Source organism: Lathyrus oleraceus, chromosome 7, assembly GCF_024323335.1.
Source record: "Lathyrus oleraceus cultivar Zhongwan6 chromosome 7, CAAS_Psat_ZW6_1.0, whole genome shotgun sequence".
Classification (NCBI taxonomy): Eukaryota; Viridiplantae; Streptophyta; class Magnoliopsida; order Fabales; family Fabaceae; genus Lathyrus; species Lathyrus oleraceus.
This window is the reverse complement of record NC_066585.1, coordinates 418376534-418395690: the sequence shown is the minus strand read 5'-3', so window position 1 is coordinate 418395690 and position 19157 is coordinate 418376534. Positions and strand designations below refer to the sequence as shown.

General features: G+C 40.5%; 1 pseudogene; it reads right to left on the bottom strand.

Moving 5' to 3' along the window:
- Positions 1–13458: 13458 nt before the first annotated feature.
- On the bottom strand, positions 13459–13558 carry LOC127109170 (uncharacterized; annotated as a pseudogene).
- Positions 13559–19157: the final 5599 nt, after the last annotated feature.

Genomic DNA, 19157 nt, shown 5'->3' with positions numbered 1-19157 from the left:
ACGAATTTCAACTTCTGGTGTAGGGTGGATGTCACGGCGCCAGCCTCGTGAATCCATGGTCTGCCTAAGAGACAGCTGTATGATGGGTGAATATCCATAACCTGGAAGGTAATCTGGAAATCACTTGGTCCAATCTTGATTGGGAGATCAACTTCCCCAATCACAGTCTTACGTGACCCATCAAAAGCTTTCACAACAACTCCACTCTGCCTCATGGGAGGCCCTTGATATGACAATCTAGAGAGAGTGGTTTTCGGCAATACATTCAGAGATGACCCAGAGTCCACCAGCACGTTGGACATGGCGTCGTCTTTGCAATTCATTGAAATGTGTAAAGCCATGTTGTGGTCTCTTCCCTCCTCAGGAAGATCAGAGTCACAGAAACTCAAATTGTTACAAGCAGTGATATTTGCAACAATGCTATCGAACTATTATGTTGTGACGTCGTGATCAACATACGCCAGATCCAAAACTTTCTGCAGAGCCTCCCTATGGGGTTCTGAATTCAGGAGCAAAGATAGCACGGATATCTTGGACGGCGTTTGTAGAAACTGGTCTACAACATTGTACTCACTTTTCTTGATGAGCCTCGGCATCTCATCACAATCTTCTTTCACATTGCCACTTGGGCCAACAGAAGGAGGAATTAACAATGTAGAGGAGGATTTAACAACAGGTGTCAGATTTGGAGCATTAACAGCATTCTCGATCGGGCGCTCAGCAAAATCAGCATTGGTTTGAGGCTTGGGAGGTGCAGAAAACACACGACCACTGCGAGTCAGACCACTTACATCAGCAATATTTACAACGGAGGAGGAAGGCAAAGGCACTTCTTTCCCATCTTCCACAGCAACAGCACTATAGCGGAAGGGAACTGCTTTCTCTGAAGAATATGGTACTGGACATGCAGGCTTGATAATTAGAGAAGGGGAAACCTTCTGCTTGCTACCATCGAATTTGATGACAACAGGATCAGGTATCCGAAACACTGGAGAGATTACGTTGACTTCTGGCTCCTCCTCATCAACATTCCTGTTCTGAAGGATCTCAATAATTCCCTCATCCAGCATCTTCTGAAGATCTTTGCGCACCTGGAGACAACCCAATCTATTAACAAAACAAACTCGACACTGGTCATGATCGTGCTCACAGTAACTATAGTCACACAACAAACGATGCATTTCCACTAGAGATTGTCGAGTATGACTGACATATTTGACCTTGTACTTGCCAGGGCAACCCTGGACCATGTTAACTGACTTCCCATGCTCGGGCAATGGGTTCTTTTTAACATTAGGACCAACTTCCTCAAAGCTCAGAATTCCGCACCTCATAAGGTCTTGAACCTTAGTCTTCAGCGGATAGCAATTCTCTATGTCATGACCGGGAGCACCCGAATGATAAACACAGTGCAGCTCGGGCTTATACCACCACTGAGGGTTAGTAGGTATAGCCGGTGGGTCTCTCGGTGTAATCAGCTTCCTCTCTATCAAAGAGGGATACAATTCTGCATATGACATCGGAATAGGATCAAAGGTGACCCTTTTCCTCTCGTAATTTGAGCTAGCTTGATTACTGTTGTTGCGAGGCTGGTAGGCCTGCTGCTGAGGGCGATGTTGTTGCTGCTGATATTGCTGAGGTGGTTGTTGATGATTGTGATGCTGATATTGCTGATTATCATGGAAAACAGGTGCTACATGAGCCACCTGATGCGGATTACTGGTTGGTCGCACAGTCTTCCTCTTCACAGAGGGTCTTCTGGGTTTTGTAACACCCTTCTAAAATACCCCAACAATGAATTAAAATAACAAAACGTAAATCAGAGTAAATATGCAATTCAAGGGTGTCACACTTGACACTTCACACCATTTTCCAAATATATCCTGTCATGCTCATTTATTTGATCAAAACAAAACATTTGCATAATACGCAGCGGATAAAAACTACAACATTCAAACCATGTAACACATTACATGTTAAGTTGTTCAACAACCAAATGAAAACATAGTAAAACATCCCATCCCGATGTTACATCTACCAGAGCATGACCCACTAAGGAACTACACTAGACTCCAAGGACTAGCTTCTACTCAATCACTGCTCGTTACCTGAAACATAGTTGTAAGGGTGAGTTCCTCAATCGATATAATAAGCATTATAAAATATCATGTAATGCTAAGTAAATTAACACATCTCATCACCCTAATCAGATCACACATTCAGCAACGGCAACATCAACTCAACACAAACACAAAACACACGTATAATATTGGAATACATCCATTCATATTATACGCCATACATACATATATTATGCAATGAGACTCCATGCATGCGGTACCGACTATTCGTGAACATATAGTTCAACCTCACCGATCAAATCCAGATACGGCTACCAAGCTCACTAGTCCCACTCATTTGAGACCTAGTGACTCACTCACTAATTCCTCACCATGGGAATTAGCTACCACCCCAAGGGCTATGATATGCACGCTAATCACCTAGCATGCAAACATCAACAACAATCCACAACAACTCACTCACTAATTCCTCACCATGGGAATTAGCTACCACCATAAAGGCCATAATATACATGCTAAATCACCTAGCATGCAAACATCAACAACAATTCAAAATAGACATAGGCTCACACTCTAAGCCATAAACAGTCCATTCACAATTGCATACACAACAGGTACATTCACAATATTATGCATACCATCATACATCATCAGCATGTTATCACAAAAATCATATCATGTCATGCCAATTAATAATCACAGTATTAGCACACTCTACTAATACCTACACTGCTCAAAACAACGGGAAACGATCCCTACTATATCATACATCAGCTAAAATTACATTACTCAGCTGAACAACCAAAAACTGCACAACAATAGCACAGAAAAACCACAATTCTGCCCATACGCGTATTGCCTAGTCCCATACGCGTATGGCCCATTTCTCAGCCAATCCCATACGCGTATCACCTGTCTCATACGCGTATACTACGCATACCACTTCCCCATACGCGTACCAACAGAGACCAAACCACGTTCAAAACATCATCTTCTTCATCCATACGCGTATTGCCTAGTGCCATACGCGTACCAGACCATCTCATACGCGTATCGCCTAGTGCCATACGCGTATGACCAGAAACCATAATTCCAGATCTGCTATGGTTTTCTCTGCTAAGAGATCTCTCCAATTCAACCTTCCACAGTCCAATTTTTACACAAAATTCATTCATATCATCTAACACGAATCATACCCTATTCAATTTCACAAATTCTAACATTATTCCATCTAATTCTTACGAATCTTCTCCCATTATAACCCATATCTCGTTCATCCATCAGTTCCCAATTTACAGCATTCATCATTCCAATTAGGGACAAATCAATGGCTTATCACTACCCATTACATGTTAACCCATAATACCCATTAAACGATGATAAACCCCCTTACCTGAGTTAATCCGGCAAATCCTTCGGCTTCGAGCTCTTCTTCTCTTCACCCTTGTTCTCTGGCTCTTTTTCCCTTTCTCCACTTTAGAGTCGTTTTTCTGTATTCACGTGAAAACTCTCTTTTACCAAATGGGACCTTTTCTAATTCCAACTTTTATTCCAATAATAATAATAATAACATTCCAATAATATTCCAATTATTTAATTAAATTAATAAATATTATATTAATTTAAATTAAATAATTATCCTTATTTCATCGGGGTGTTACAACTCTCCCCCACTAAAAGAGTTTTCGTCCTCGAAAACATACCTCAAGCGAACAACTCAGGATAAGACTCCTTCATCTGACTCTCAAGTTCCCAAGTCACATTGCCACCTGCTGGTCCTCCCCAAGCTACCTTTACCAAAGCAATCTCTTTACCCCGCAACTGCTTCAACTCTCGATCCTCGATCCTCATAGGTGATGTTTCAACAGTCAGGTTATCTCTCACCTGTACATCATCTACTTGGACCACATGCGACGGATCAGGAATGTACCTCCTCAACTGAGACACATGAAAAACCTCATGCAAATTCGCAAGTGACGGCGGTAAAGCGATACGATAGGCTACCTCCCCTATCCTCTCCAAAATCTGATAAGGACCAATAAATCGAGGTGTCAACTTCTTCGACTTCAAAGCTCGACCAACCCCAGTTATCGGAGTAACACGAAGAAACACATGATCTCCCTCTTGAAACTCAAGTGACTTCCTTCTCTTATCGTGATAACTCTTCTGACGACTCTGAGCAATCCTCATCTTCTCCTGAATCATCTTAATCTTTTCCGTAGTTTGTTGAACAATCTCCGGTCCAACCACAGCACTCTCACCGGACTCATACCAACATAAAGGTGTCCGCAATCTCCTACCATACAAAGCTTCAAACGGTGCCATACCAATGCTCGAATGAAAACTATTGTTGTAGGTAAACTCAATCAAAGGTAAATACAATCCCAAGCACCTCCCTTTTCCAAAACACAAGCCCTCAAAAGATCCTCTAGTGACTGAATCGTCCTCTCAGTCTGACCATCAGTTTGCGGATGATATGCAGAACTCAATCTCAGCTTAGTTCCCAAAGCCCTCTGCAAACCTTCCCAGAACTTCGATGTAAATCTAGGATCTCTATCCGAAACAATACTCGACGGAATACCATGCAAACTTACAATCTTCTCAATATACAACTCAGCTAATCTCTCTAACGGATAATCCATTCTGATCGGAATGAAATGAGCCGATTTTGTCAATCTGTCAACAATCACCCAAATAGCTTCAAAATTCTTACTTGTCCTCGGTAAACCAGAAACAAAATCCATACTGATACTATCCCACTTCCACTCTGGAATAACCAACGGTTGCATTAGCCCAGACGGCTTCTGATGCTCAATCTTTGACTTCTGACAAGTCAAACAAGAATAAACAAAACTCGCAATTTCTCTTTTCATTCCCGGCCACCAAAATAACTTTTTCAAATCATGATACATCTTCGTAGCCCCAGGATGAATACTCAAGCCACTACGATGTCCTTCCTCAAGAATACTCTTCTTAAGCTCGGTAACATCCGGAATACACACCCGATTACCAAATTTCAAAACACCATTCTCATCAACTCTGAATTCACCACCTTGACCTTGATTCACTAGAGTCAACTTATCAACCAAAAGCACATCGGATCTCTGACCCTCTCTAATCTCATCCAGAATACCACTCGTTAACTTCAACATCCCCAACTTAACACTATTGTGAGTACTCTCACACACCAAACTCAAGTCTCTAAACTGCTCAATTAAATCCAATTCCTTAACCATTAACATAGACATATGCAATGATTTCCGACTCAATGCATCAGCCACTACGTTTGCTTTACCCGGATGGTAATTCAAACCAAAGTCATAATCCTTCAGAAACTCTAACCATCTCCTCTGTCTCATATTCAGCTCTTTCTGATCAAACAAATACTTTAAACTTTTATGGTCACTGAAAACCTCAAATCTTGACCCGTACAAGTAATGCCTCCATAACTTCAGAACAAATACCACAGCTACCAATTCTAAATCGTGTGTCGGATAGTTCCTCTCATGAACCTTCAGTTGTCTCGAAGCATAGGCTACAACCTGCTTATTCTGCATCAAAACACCACCTAAACCCAACAATGAAGCATCACAGTAAACCTCAAATGGTTCTGACGGACTCGGTAATATCAGAATAGGAGCAATAGTTAACCTTCTCTTTAACTCTTGGAAACCTTCTTCACATTTTGAGTCCCAAACAAAAGCTTGCCCCTTTCTAGTCAACATCGTCAACGGTAACGCCAACTTAGAAAATCCCTCAATAAATTTCCTATAATAACCTGCAAGTCCAAGAAAACTCCTTATCTCAGAAACTGACTTCGGAGCTTCCCACTTAGATACCGCTTCTATCTTAGAAGGATCAACAACAACACCACCTCTGGAAATCACATGACCAAGAAAACTAACCTCTTCTAACCAAAATTCATACTTGGACAATTTAGCAAATAACTTCTTTTCTCGTAGAACTCCTAAAACCACTCTCAAATGTTCAGCATGCTCTTCTTCAGATTTCGAATACACCAAAATATCGTCAATAAACACCACCACAAACTTGTCTAGGTACAGATGGAAAATCCTATTCATATACTCCATAAATACCCCAGGCGCATTAGTCACACCAAAAGGCATTACAGAATACTCATAATGTCCATACCTTGTTCTGAAAGCAGTCTTCTGAATATCCTCGGTTTTCACACGTATCTGATGATAACCCGATCTCAAATCTATTTTGCTGAACAGACTCGCACCAACCAACTGATCCATCAAATCATCAATCCTCGGCAAAGGATACCGATTCTTGATCGTCACTTTATTCAGTTGCCTGTAGTCCACACACAACCTCATAGTACCTTCTTTCTTCTTAACCAATAACACTGGTGCGCCCCACGGTGACACACTCGGACGAATAAATTTCTTATCCAACAGATCTTCCAGCTGACTCTTCAATTCAGTTAACTTAACAGCAGACATACGGTACGGAGCCATCGATATCGGCCTAGTACCAGGTACCAAATCAATCGAGAATTCAACTTCACGCTCTGGCGGTAATTCATTCACTTCTTCAGGAAACACATCAGGAAAATTACACACCACGGCTAGATCACAAATCGCCAGTTTATCTTTAGCCTCCAAAGTCGCTAACAGCATAAACAACTCTGCTCCATCTACTACTGCCTCATTCACCTGCCTTGCTGATAGAAACAAACTCTTTCCTTCCTCAATCTCGGGAAAGATCACAGTCTTATCAAAACAGTTGATATAAACTCGGTTAAACACCAACCAGTTCATACCCAGGATAACATCAATCTGCACTAGTGGAAGACACACAAGGTCCATCCCAAAGTCTCTACCAAAAATACTCAAAGGGCAATTTAAACAAACTGAAGTAGTAGTCACTGAACCCTTCGCAGAAGTATCAATCACCATACTCCCATGCATCTCAGATATCTCTAAATTAAGTTTCACAGCACAATCCAAAGATATAAAGGAATGAGTCGCTCCTGTGTCAATAATAGCTACAAGAGGAAAGCCATTAATATAACACGTACCTCGGATCAAACGATCATCTGCAGAAGTCTCAGAACCCGATAAAGCAAAGACCTTGCCTCCCGACTGGTTCTCTCTCTTCGGCTTAGGACACTGTGGGCTGATATGACCCACTTCTCCACAGTTGAAACAAGTCACAGTCTTCAACCGGCACTCTGCAGCCAAGTAACCACCTTTTCCACACTTAAAACACTTCTTCTCATTACTGGTACACTCATGGATACGATGTCCCGCCTGACCACATCTGTAACACTTAGCAGGGGCACTGGAGTCTCCCCCACTAGGCCTCTTCATCCCACTCTGTCTCTGGAAACCTTTGCCAGCTGCATACGGTTTCCCATGATCATTCTGATTATTGCCTTTCCTATCAACCCTTCGCTGATAGCTCTCTGCTCTGGCCTTGGTATCCTGTTCAAAAATCCTGCAACAGTCAACCAAGTCAGAAAACACTCTAATCCGCTGATACCCAATAGCCTGCTTGATCTCGGGACGTAACCCGTTCTCAAACTTCACACATTTTGAAAATTCCCCAGTAGCCTCGTTATAGGGAGTGTAATACTTCGACAGCTCTGTGAACTTAGCAGCATACTCAGTAACAGACCGGTTGCCCTGCTTCAATTCCAAGAACTCTATCTCTTTCTTTCCTCTGACATCCTCTGGAAAGTACTTCCTCAGGAATCTCTCTCTGAACACAGCCCACGTGATTTCAGTACTCCCAGCAGCTTCCAACTCAGTGCGGGTAGCAACCCACCAATCATCTGCTTCCTCTGACAGCATATGCGTACCGAACCTGACCTTCTGGTTATCGGCACACTCAGTCACTCGGAAGATCCTCTCAATCTCTTTCAACCACTTCTGAGCACCATCTGGATCGTATGCTCCCTTGAACATTGGAGGATTATTCTTCTGGAACTCACTCAGTTGACGAGCAGCTCCCATTCCCACAACATTCGGATTCCCTCCAAGTACTCCAGCTAGCATACCCAGAGCCTCAGCAATCGCAGCATCGTCTCTACCCCTTCCAGCCATCTCTATTCTGAAAACCCAACAAGCTAAAACAATAAGTACTGATAGGGTTACACAACACCTATCACGTACAGGGAAACAGAATAACTACGACTCGACCGACTATGCTCTGATACCACTAATGTAACACCCTTCTAAAATACCCCAACAATGAATTAAAATAACAAAACATAAATCAGAGTAAATATGCAATTCAAGGGTGTCACACTTGACACTTCACACCATTTTCCAAAGATATCCTGTCATGCTCATTTATTTGATCAAAACAAAACATTTGCATAATACGCAGCGGATAAAAACTAACAACATTCAAACCATGTAACACATTACATGTTAAGTTGTTCAACAACCAAATGAAAACATAGTAAAACATCCCATCCCGATGTTACATCTACCAGAGCATGACCCACTAAGGAACTACACTAGACTCCAAGGACTAGCTTCTACTCAATCACTGCTCGTTACCTGAAACATAGTTGTAAGGGTGAGTTCATCAATCGATATAATAAGCATTATAAAATATCATGTAATGCTAAGTAAATTAACACATCTCATCACCCTAATCAGATCACACATTCAGCAACGGCAACATCAACTCAACACAAACACAAAACACACGTATAATATTGGAATACATCCATTCATATTATACGCCATACATACATATATTATGCAATGAGACTCCATGCATGCGGTACCGACTATTCGTGAACATATAGTTCAACCTCACCGATCAAATCCAGATACGGCTACCAAGCTCACTAGTCCCACTCATTTGAGACCTAGTGACTCACTCACTAATTCCTCACCATGGGAATTAGCTACCACCCCAAGAGCTATGATATGCACGTTAATCACCTAGCATGCAAACATCAACAACAATCCACAATAACTCACTCACTAATTCCTCACCATGGGAATTAGCTACCACCATAAAGGCCATAATATACATGCTAAATCACCTAGCATGCAAACATCAACAACAATTCAAAATAGACATAGGCTCACACTCTAAGCCATAAACAGTCCATTCACAATTGCATACACAACAGATACATTCACAGTATTATGCATACCATCATACATCATCAGCATGTTATCACAAAAATCATATCATGTCATGCCAATTAATAATCACAGTATTAGCACACTCTACTAATACCTACACTGCTCAAAACAACGGGAAACGATCCCTACTATATCATACATCAGCTAAAATTACATTACTCTGCTGAACAACCGAAAACTGCACAACAATAGCACAGAAAAACCACAATTCTGCCCATACGCGTATTGCCTAGTCCCATACGCGTATGGCCCATTTCTCAGCCAATCCCATACGCGTATCACCTGTCTCATACGCGTATGCTACGCGTACCACTTCCCCATACGCGTACCAACAGAGACCAAACCACGTTCAAAACATCATCTTCTTCATCCATACGCGTATTGCCTAGTGCCATACGCGTACCAGACCATCTCATACGCGTATCGCCTAGTGCCATACGCGTATGATCAGAAACCATAATTCCAGATCTGCTATGGTTTTCTCTACTACGAGATCTCTCCAATTCAACCTTCCACAGTCCAATTTTTACACAAAATTCATTCATATCATCTAACACGAATCATACCCTATTCAATTTCACAAATTCTAACATTATTCCATCTAATTCTTACGAATCTTCTCCCATTATAACCCATATCTCGTTCATCCATCAGTTCCCAATTTACAGCATTCATCATTCCAATTAGGGACAAATCAATGGCTTATCACTACCCATTACATGTTAACCCATAATACCCATTAAACGATGATAAACCCCCCTTACCTGAGTTAATCCGGCAAATCCTTCGGCTTCGAGCTCTTCTTCTCTTCACCCTTGTTCTCTGGCTCTTTTTCCCTTTCTCCACTTTAGAGTCGTTTTTCTGTATTCACGTGAAAACTCTCTTTTACCAAATGGGACCTTTTCTAATTCCAACTTTTATTCCAATAATAATAATAATAACATTCCAATAATATTCCAATTATTTAATTAAATTAATAAATATTATATTAATTTAAATTAAATAATTATCCTTATTTCATCGGGGTGTTACAGGTTTCACATGGGAGGTCACAGCATGTGCCTCTCCATCTTTCTTCTTGGCAAACGCTCCATATCGTTTGGAAGAAGAGCCTTCATCCCTGGTTAGCCGACCTTCTCTAACCCCTTCCTATAGTCGCATCCCCATGTTCACCATTTCGGTGAAATCAGAAGGAGCGCTAGAAATCATCCGCTCGTAATAGAATGAACTCAAAGTCTTCAAAAAGTTTTTGGTCATTTCTTTCTCTTCCAGCGGAGGCACAATCTGAGTTGCTAACTCTCGCCACCTCTGGGCATACTCTTTGAAAGTCTCCTTGTCCTTCTGGGACATGGCTCGTAACTGATCCCGATCGGGAGCCATATCCACATTATATTTATATTTCTTGACGAAAGCTTCGCCAAGATCATTGAAGGATCGGATGTTCGCACTGTCAAGACCCATATAACATCTAAGAGCAGCACCGGACATACTGTCCTGAAAATAATGGATGAGCAACTGATCATTTTCAGTTTGAGTTGACATCTTCCTGGCATACATGACCAGGTGGCTGAGAGGACAGGTGTTCCCTTTGTATTTCTCAAAGTCAGGAACTTTGACTTTCACAGGAAGTTTGACGTTGGGAACCAGACAAAGTTCGGCAGCAGACTTGCCAAAGAGGTCCTTTCCTCGAAGATTTGCGCAGCTCAAGAAATTGATCATTCATAGCGTCCATCTTCTCTTGAACATCTGGGCCCTCAGACGGCTCAGAATGATAGATGGTGTCGTCTACCCTAGGCACGGTGATAACACGAAATTATATCACATTTTAAGACTTAATTTAATTAGATTATATTATCATTTACTTTAATTTATCCCATTTTATCAGATATTATGCAGTATTTCTTTTCTATTTTACATCAGGTACCCATTTTGAAGCAAAAGTGAAAAAGGGGAGAAAAGAGGTGTAAAAAGCAATAAAAAGGAAACAAATGACCAAATGCCAAAGCCCAGCCCAAAGCGCACAAGTCATCAACGCTGTGCCTGTGACGGACGTCACAGGGTGCGTGACGAGCGTCACGCAAAACAGACTTGTGACGGACGTCACACATAGCGTGACGAGCGTCACACAACTCCACTACCTTTTTGGCGCAAGTATCGCCCTCAGAAAGACTTGAAGAATAACGTTAAGGAGTTGGTCTCCTATATGCACGCCGTGGATATAGCCACGCCGAAGAATGGGAGAAACGGAATGCAGTTACCAAGGCTATTATAAATAGCCATCTCACAAACCAAAAGAACACACAGTTTTTGCACGCTCAGTTTTGCGGAAGCTCTGCCAAATTTACTTTTCACGCCTTTGCCTATTTTTCTTCCTTTCCAGCATCGTTCACTTTATTTATTTTATTTTGCAAGCTTTATTTTTTTTTTTTCCCTTGCAATTTATTTTCCCCCGTTCTTAGCTTTTAGATATTTTTCGCGTAGTAGTTTCTACACCGGAAACTACTGTGCAACTTTATACCGGATTTAACCTTACGTTATATTCGAGTTTTTATTTCCTTGATTTAATTTACTGTTTAATTGAAGAATCGAAGAACAAATCCTACCGGCTTGTGGTGGAGTGTTCAAGACCATTGTATTACGCATTCAGGTTCTTTAACTGTTATTTAATTTTTATGTTTTATCCTATTGTTTATTCATATTGCCTGCCTGGAATGAGTCTGTTTATGCATGATATAAATTCTTATTTATTTAGCATGTCTGGCTAATTTGCCTAGGTATCGGTATGTAAAGTAAGCAGAATAAGGGGTCAAGACTAAGTCGGTCTATTCAAACTTAAAATTAGAATCAATCTTTTTATGGTCTTAACCTACAGGTTTAACAACAAGATTTTTTACAAAAGTAAAAGACATAAAGAAGTTGAAACCAACAGAGCGAGAGTTTGAGGTTTTAACTGGACAGTGTAAGTTAGTCATTAAGTCTATCTCAGGGCGAGAGCAAGTTTTAGAATTAATTAAATTCTGACCTTTTTCCAAAAAGTATTTTTAAAGATTGAATGTGAGGACGAGAGTTAAGCATTTAGATTTAATTGTATAACCTAAGTCAACAGAGCGAGAGTTTGAGATAAGGGTGTTTAAAACGGTCAGTATTTTCTTAAAAGGAGTTTCTGCAACTTTATTGTTTTCAAAATATGATTTTTGACTTAATTATAAGTGACAGCTACATTAATATAAGATCATGGTTTCTTCAACAGAGCGAGAGTTTGAGATAAAACCTTTAACCAATAAAGTTAATCGAAACGATTTATTTTAAAACCGAGTGACCGACAAGGAATTGATTCCCTAGTTTTGACGAACTACATACCGATATCCGTTTTATTGATATTTAATCTAGATATTAGTTTAGTTTTTAGTTTTTCCCCAAACAATCAAACATTTTCACCTTAGATTTACGTAGTAACTTTAGATAACGGTACATCGATTCATAAGTCCCTGTGGGATCGATATCTTTTAAAACTACGCGATAGAACTGTGCACTTGCAGTTTGTATCCCATTCTCGACTCACCCAGTCGAGCGATCAAGTTTTTGGCGCCGTTGCCGGGGACTTTTATTTAATCGATATCGTAACTCTTCCGTTACGCTGTAGAGACTAAGGTTTCTTTTTTTCCTTCTATTCTTTCTTTCGTTGATTTGTATGCCACGCACTCGCTCTCAAGGCGAACCGCTCTATTTACGAATCAACGATATCGAACTATATCTCCGAGTCTTACGACGAATTCGGGAATATCGTGCTGAAAACAATCTCCCTCCTATAAACCTTCCTGATATCAAAAACATTTTTCCTTCTTTAACCGAGATGGCAGAACCAGCTCGTGCTCTTAGAGATTACGCCGCTCCATCGCAAGATGAACCGCATTCAAGTATTGCTCCGCCCGCAATCGAAGCAAACAACTTTGAACTTAAACCTTCGCTATTGCAGGCTGTGCAACAGAACCAATTCTCTGGTAATCTTACCGAAGATCCAAACCTTCATTTATCCGTATTTGTTCAATATGCTGATACTGTTAAAGCTAATGGTGTCACTTCAGAGGCAATTCGACTTCGTCTTTTTCCTTTCTCATTAAGAGATAGCGCTAGAAGATGGCTTCAATCTCTCCCTTCCAACTCAGTCACCACATGGAACGAGTTGAAGAAAGTTTTTCTTGCCCGATATTTTCCGCCAAGCAAAACAGCTATGTTAAGAGCCCAGATAAACGGATTTAAACAGAAAGACAACGAGTCTCTTTTCGAAGCATGGGAAAGATACAAAGACATGATGAGACTTTGCCCACACCATGGTTTGGAAGACTGGTTAGTAATTCACACATTTTATAATGGTCTCTTATACAATACAAGGTTAACAATAGACGCCGCTGCAGGTGGTGCACTAATGAACAAACCTTATGCTGATGCTTACCAGCTTATCGAGAGCATGGCCCAAAACCACTATCAGTGGGGAACCGAACGAACAACAGTGGAAAAACCTCAACCGAAAACTGGCATGTACGAGATAAGTAACCTTGATCACGTTAATGCAAAAGTGGATGCTTTGGTCCAGAAAATTGAAAGTTTAAACGTATCACCACCAACCGCCGTGGTTGCTATAACTCAGAATTGCGAGGTCTGTGGAATCCAAGGCCACACTCCTGCGGAATGTCAACTCTTGACTGGAATCCAAACAGAGCAGGTAAACTATGCTCAAGGAAGCCCCTATTCGAATACCTATAACCCAAATTGGAAGAACCATCCAAACTTTTCATATAAGAGTAATAATGCTTTATACGCACCCGGACAGTCTCCGAATCAAACCCCATCTATACCTCCGGGATATCAGAAACCAAATCCTAACAATAATACCCCTAGAAAATCCAACTTGGAAATCATGATGGAAAACTTTATAGCTTCCCAACAACAAACCAATAAAGATTTCTTAAACCAGAACATACACACTGGCGAACAACTTAAACAACTCGCAAGCAAAGTAGATGCCTTGGCTACCCATAACAAAATGCTGGAAACACAAATATCTCAAGTAGCTCAACAACAAGCACCTACTGCTGCACCAACTGGTACATTCCCTGGACAGCCCCAACCTAATCCGAGAAGCCAAGCTCATGCAATTATATTAAGAAGTGGAACGGAAGTGGAAGGACCGTCTGATCCAAGGATAGAAAACCAAAACCCTAAGAAATCTAATGAGGAAAGTGAACCTAAGGAAAAGGAAGAGAGTAATAAGGATACCCTAGAAAAGAAGGAACCTTATGTACCTCCACCACCTTACAAACCACCTATACCTTACCCTCAAAGGCTTGTTAAAACCAAAGATGTAGGCCAATTTAGAAAATTTGTCGATCTCCTTAAACAATTAAACGTTACAATTCCATTTACCGAAGCTATTACGCAGATGCCCTCATATGCTAAATTCTTAAAAGAAATTCTTTCTAATAAAAGGAAACTTGAGGATAGCGAAACTGTTACACTCCCTGCCGAATGTAGCGCTATAATCCAAAACATGCCTCCTAAACTCAAGGATCCAGGTAGCTTCTCTATACCCTGTCACATAGGAAAATTTGTCATCGACAAAGCCTTATGCGATTTAGGAGCCGGAATTAGCGTTATGCCTTTATCCATATGTAAGAGACTGGAAATGGGAGAATTAAGACCGACCAAGATGTCTGTACAACTAGCGGATCGTTCCATCAAATATCCTGTAGGAATCCTTGAAAACGTTCCCGTACGCATAGGTCAGTTTTACATTCCCACTGACTTCACAATTATGGACATTAGAGAAGATGATACTACACCTATTATACTAGGAAGACCATTCTTAGCAACTGCCGGTGCAATCATAGACGTAAAACGAGGAAGACTCACCTTCGAAGTAGGTGAAGAGAAAATTGAATTCATTCTTTCCCAATTCTTGAAAGCACCTGCAATAGAAGATACATGTTACTTCATGGATATCATCGATGAATGCATAAAAGAAGCAGAGTCAGGAGAAGACAAATCATCAGACTATCTTTTAGAAGACAAATCTAAACAATGCTTAGCAATAACACCAGATCCTACGCAGTGTCTTAACAAACCAACCCCTGATTTGAAAACACTTCCCAAAAATCTGAGATATGAATTCCTAGACTTAGAACTTGAACGACCTGTGATAGTCAATGCAGATCTAGGAAGACTCGAAACAGAAAAACTCCTACATATCTTAAGAAAATATCCAACCGCACTAGGATACCACATAACCGATCTTAAAGGAATAAGCCCTTCTATTTGTATGCACCGCATCATGTTAGAAGAAGACGGTAAAACCTCTAGGGAACACCAGAGAAGACTAAATCCGATCCTAAGTGAGGTAGTAAAGAAAGAAATAACCAAGTTATTAGAAGCAGGTATTATATATCCTATATCTGATAGCAAATGGGTTAGTCCTGTACACGTTGTACCAAAGAAAGGAGGCATAACCGTTATTGAAAACGAAAAAGGAGAAACTATAACTAAACGAATCGAATCGGGATGGAGAATGTGCATTGATTATAGGAAACTAAACAAAGCAACCCGAAAAGATCATTTCCCTTTACCATTCATTGACCAAATGTTAGAACGATTAGCTAAACATTCACATTTCTGTTATTTAGACGGTTATTCAGGCTTCTTTCAAATACCAATTCACCCTGATGACCAAGAAAAAACAACATTCACATGCCCTTTTGGTACCTTCGCGTATAGACGAATGCCGTTTGGTCTGTGCAATGCCCCTGCAACTTTTCAAAGATGCATGATGGCGATTTTCGCCGACTTTCTCGAAAACATCATGGAAGTATTCATGGATGACTTTTCTGTATACGGACAAAGTTTCGAAGAATGCCTTGAAAACCTGGAAAGAGTTCTTGAACGATGTGTAAAAGTAAACTTAGTACTTAATTGGGAAAAGTGTCATTTTATGGTACAAGAAGGCATTGTTTTAGGACACATCATCTCGAACAGAGGAATTGAAGTAGACAAAGCCAAAATAGAGGTAATCGAAAATCTTCAACCCCCAAGAACCGTGAGAGAAGTACGAAGCTTTTTAGGACACGCCGTTTTTACCGACGATTCATCAAAGACTTCTCTAAGATAACTAAACCCTTAACCGGACTATTAATGAAAGATGCTGAATTCATATTCGACGATAACTGTTTAAAAGCATTTCAAACTCTTAAACAAGCATTGATCTCCGCACCCATTATGCAGACACCAGACTGGAATGAACCATTCGAAATAATGTGCGATGCCAGTGATTATGCTGTAGGTGCTGTTTTAGGACAAAGAAAGGATAAAAAGCTCCATGTTATATATTACGCAAGCAGAACCCTGGATGAAGCACAGATGAATTATGCCACAACCGAGAAAGAACTCCTAGCAGTGGTATTTGCGCTAGATAAATTTCGTTCTTACTTGGTAGGAGCCAAAATAATAGTTTACACTGATCACGCTGCTATCAGGTACCTTCTAACAAAAAAGGATGCTAAACCTAGACTCCTAAGATGGATCTTGTTACTACAAGAATTCGACTTAGAAATCAAGGACAAGAAAGGAACTGAGAACGTAGTAGCAGACCACCTCTCTAGACTTGAGAACCTTGAACCAGAAAGAACATCCATTAATGATGATTTCTCGTATGACAAACTCATAGCTACTTTGGAAGAGAACAACTCCGACATGCAAGTAGAAACCACCTTAGCTATATCTGTCATACCATGGTACGCTGATCTAGTCAATTATTTAGCTGCCGGAATAGTTCCATCTACTTTATCTTACCAGCAGAAGAAAAGATTCTTCCACGACATAAAACACTATTACTGGGATGATCCCTTACTTTTCAAAAGAGGTCCCGATGGTATTTTCCGTCGATGTGTACCCGAAGAAGAGGTAGAAAATATAATCCAACACTGTCACTCTGCGCCTTATGGTGGACACACAAGTACATCCAAGACCTGCTCTAAAATCCTACAAGCTGGCTTTTATTGGCCAACTATATGGAAGGACGTACATGCGGCTATTAAGGAGTGTGACAGATGTCAACGCACGGGAAACATATCTAGACGTGACGAGATGCCACAAAAAGGTATTTTGGAAGTAGAGATTTTTGACGTGTGGGGAATAGACTTCATGGGACCATTTCCATCCTCCTTCGGAAACAAATACATACTCGTGGCGGTTGACTACGTATCAAAGTGGATCGAAGCTATAGCTTCCCCAACTAATGACACCCGAGTAGTAACTAGACTCTTTAAAAATATAATATTTCCGAGATTTGGCATCCCAAGGATAGTAGTCAGTGATGGTGGATCGCACTTTATATCCAAGGTACTCGAAAAACTACTACTTAAATATGGAGTGAGACATAGGATAGCAACACCTTACCACCCTCAAACCAGTGGACAAGTGGAAGTATCTAACAGAGAAATCAAGCAAATACTAGAAAAAACGGTCGCCACTTCAAGGAAAGATTGGTCATTGAAATTACCAGAAGCTTTATGGGCATACCGAACTGCTTATAAAACTCCCATAGGGACGACCCCATTTAAGCTCATTTATGGAAAATCCTGTCACCTCCCGGTAGAATTAGAACACAAAGCCTATTGGGCTATTAGAAATTTAAATTTGAATTATAAAGCCGCCGGTGAAAAGAGAATCCTTGACATAAACGAATTAGAGGAACTCAGAAGAGACGCCTATGAAAATGCCAAAATCTATAAAGAAAGAACAAAACAATGGCATGATAAGCGTATATCAAGGAAAATCTTCAAGCAAGGCGACGCAGTACTCTTATTTAACTCCAGACTAAAATTATTCCCGGGAAAACTACGATCCAGATGGTCAGGACCTTTCCATATCACTAAAATCTTTCCCAGTGGAGCGGTAGAAATAAAAGGACAATCTACAGAACCGTTCACCGTAAACGGGCAACGTCTGAAACATTATCACTATGCGGAAACCAACGAGGATTCGCAAATTCTACACTTAGACGAAACGCCCCCAGGACTCATAGACAATATTTAACAATTTCTTTGTCGAGCTTGCGACATTTAAACAAAGCGCTTAGTGGGAGACAACCCACAAATTAATCTGCTATTTTATTATTCTATTATTATTATCATTTCTCTATTTTTCTCTTAATTATTCTTTTAATTTCTATTTAGTATTCATTATTGATTTATTCAAAAAGAAAAAATATATCTATATATAATAATAATAATTCTTTTCTTCTTTCGGCATTTGGCCAAATCCTGACTTAAACTCATGTTTTCTTTTCTCTAGTTAACACTAACCAGATGGGACATTTTGACCGTATGGGTATCAAGTTCAGAGGAATGGCTCAGAAACGAAGGTTTGAAGAACTAGCCACTAGAGAGATGCTACCTAGTTTATATGCTGATGATTGGGCTATGACTGCCCTTGGACTGAGACAGAGTGTCCTGTTTTTGCTGAATCAGATAGGATGGGAGACCTCCCCTATCCTGAGACCTTTCACCACCTACCGGAGGCTCACACTAGAATTCCTTAGTTCATTAATCTATCTACCTAGCCATGGAAAAGGAATTACCAGAGGTTTTATCCAGTTCAGAATGTTCAATATGGAGTACCAATTTAATATTAGAGACTTCACCAACCTTTTGGGTTTTCCTACCTCCTTTGATACATTCACTATAAGCCAGGAAGAACTTTTTGAATATAGAGAGCTTGAACACTTTTGGGGTAAGCTGACTGGAAATGATGAGCCCGAAGAACATGAGTTTCTCTCTGGAAACATACATAACCCGGCTTTTCGCTATTTCCATAAGATCCTGACCCACACTTTATTTGGGAAGAAGCCAAATAGTACTTCAGTTTCACGTGATGAACTCTTCATCAT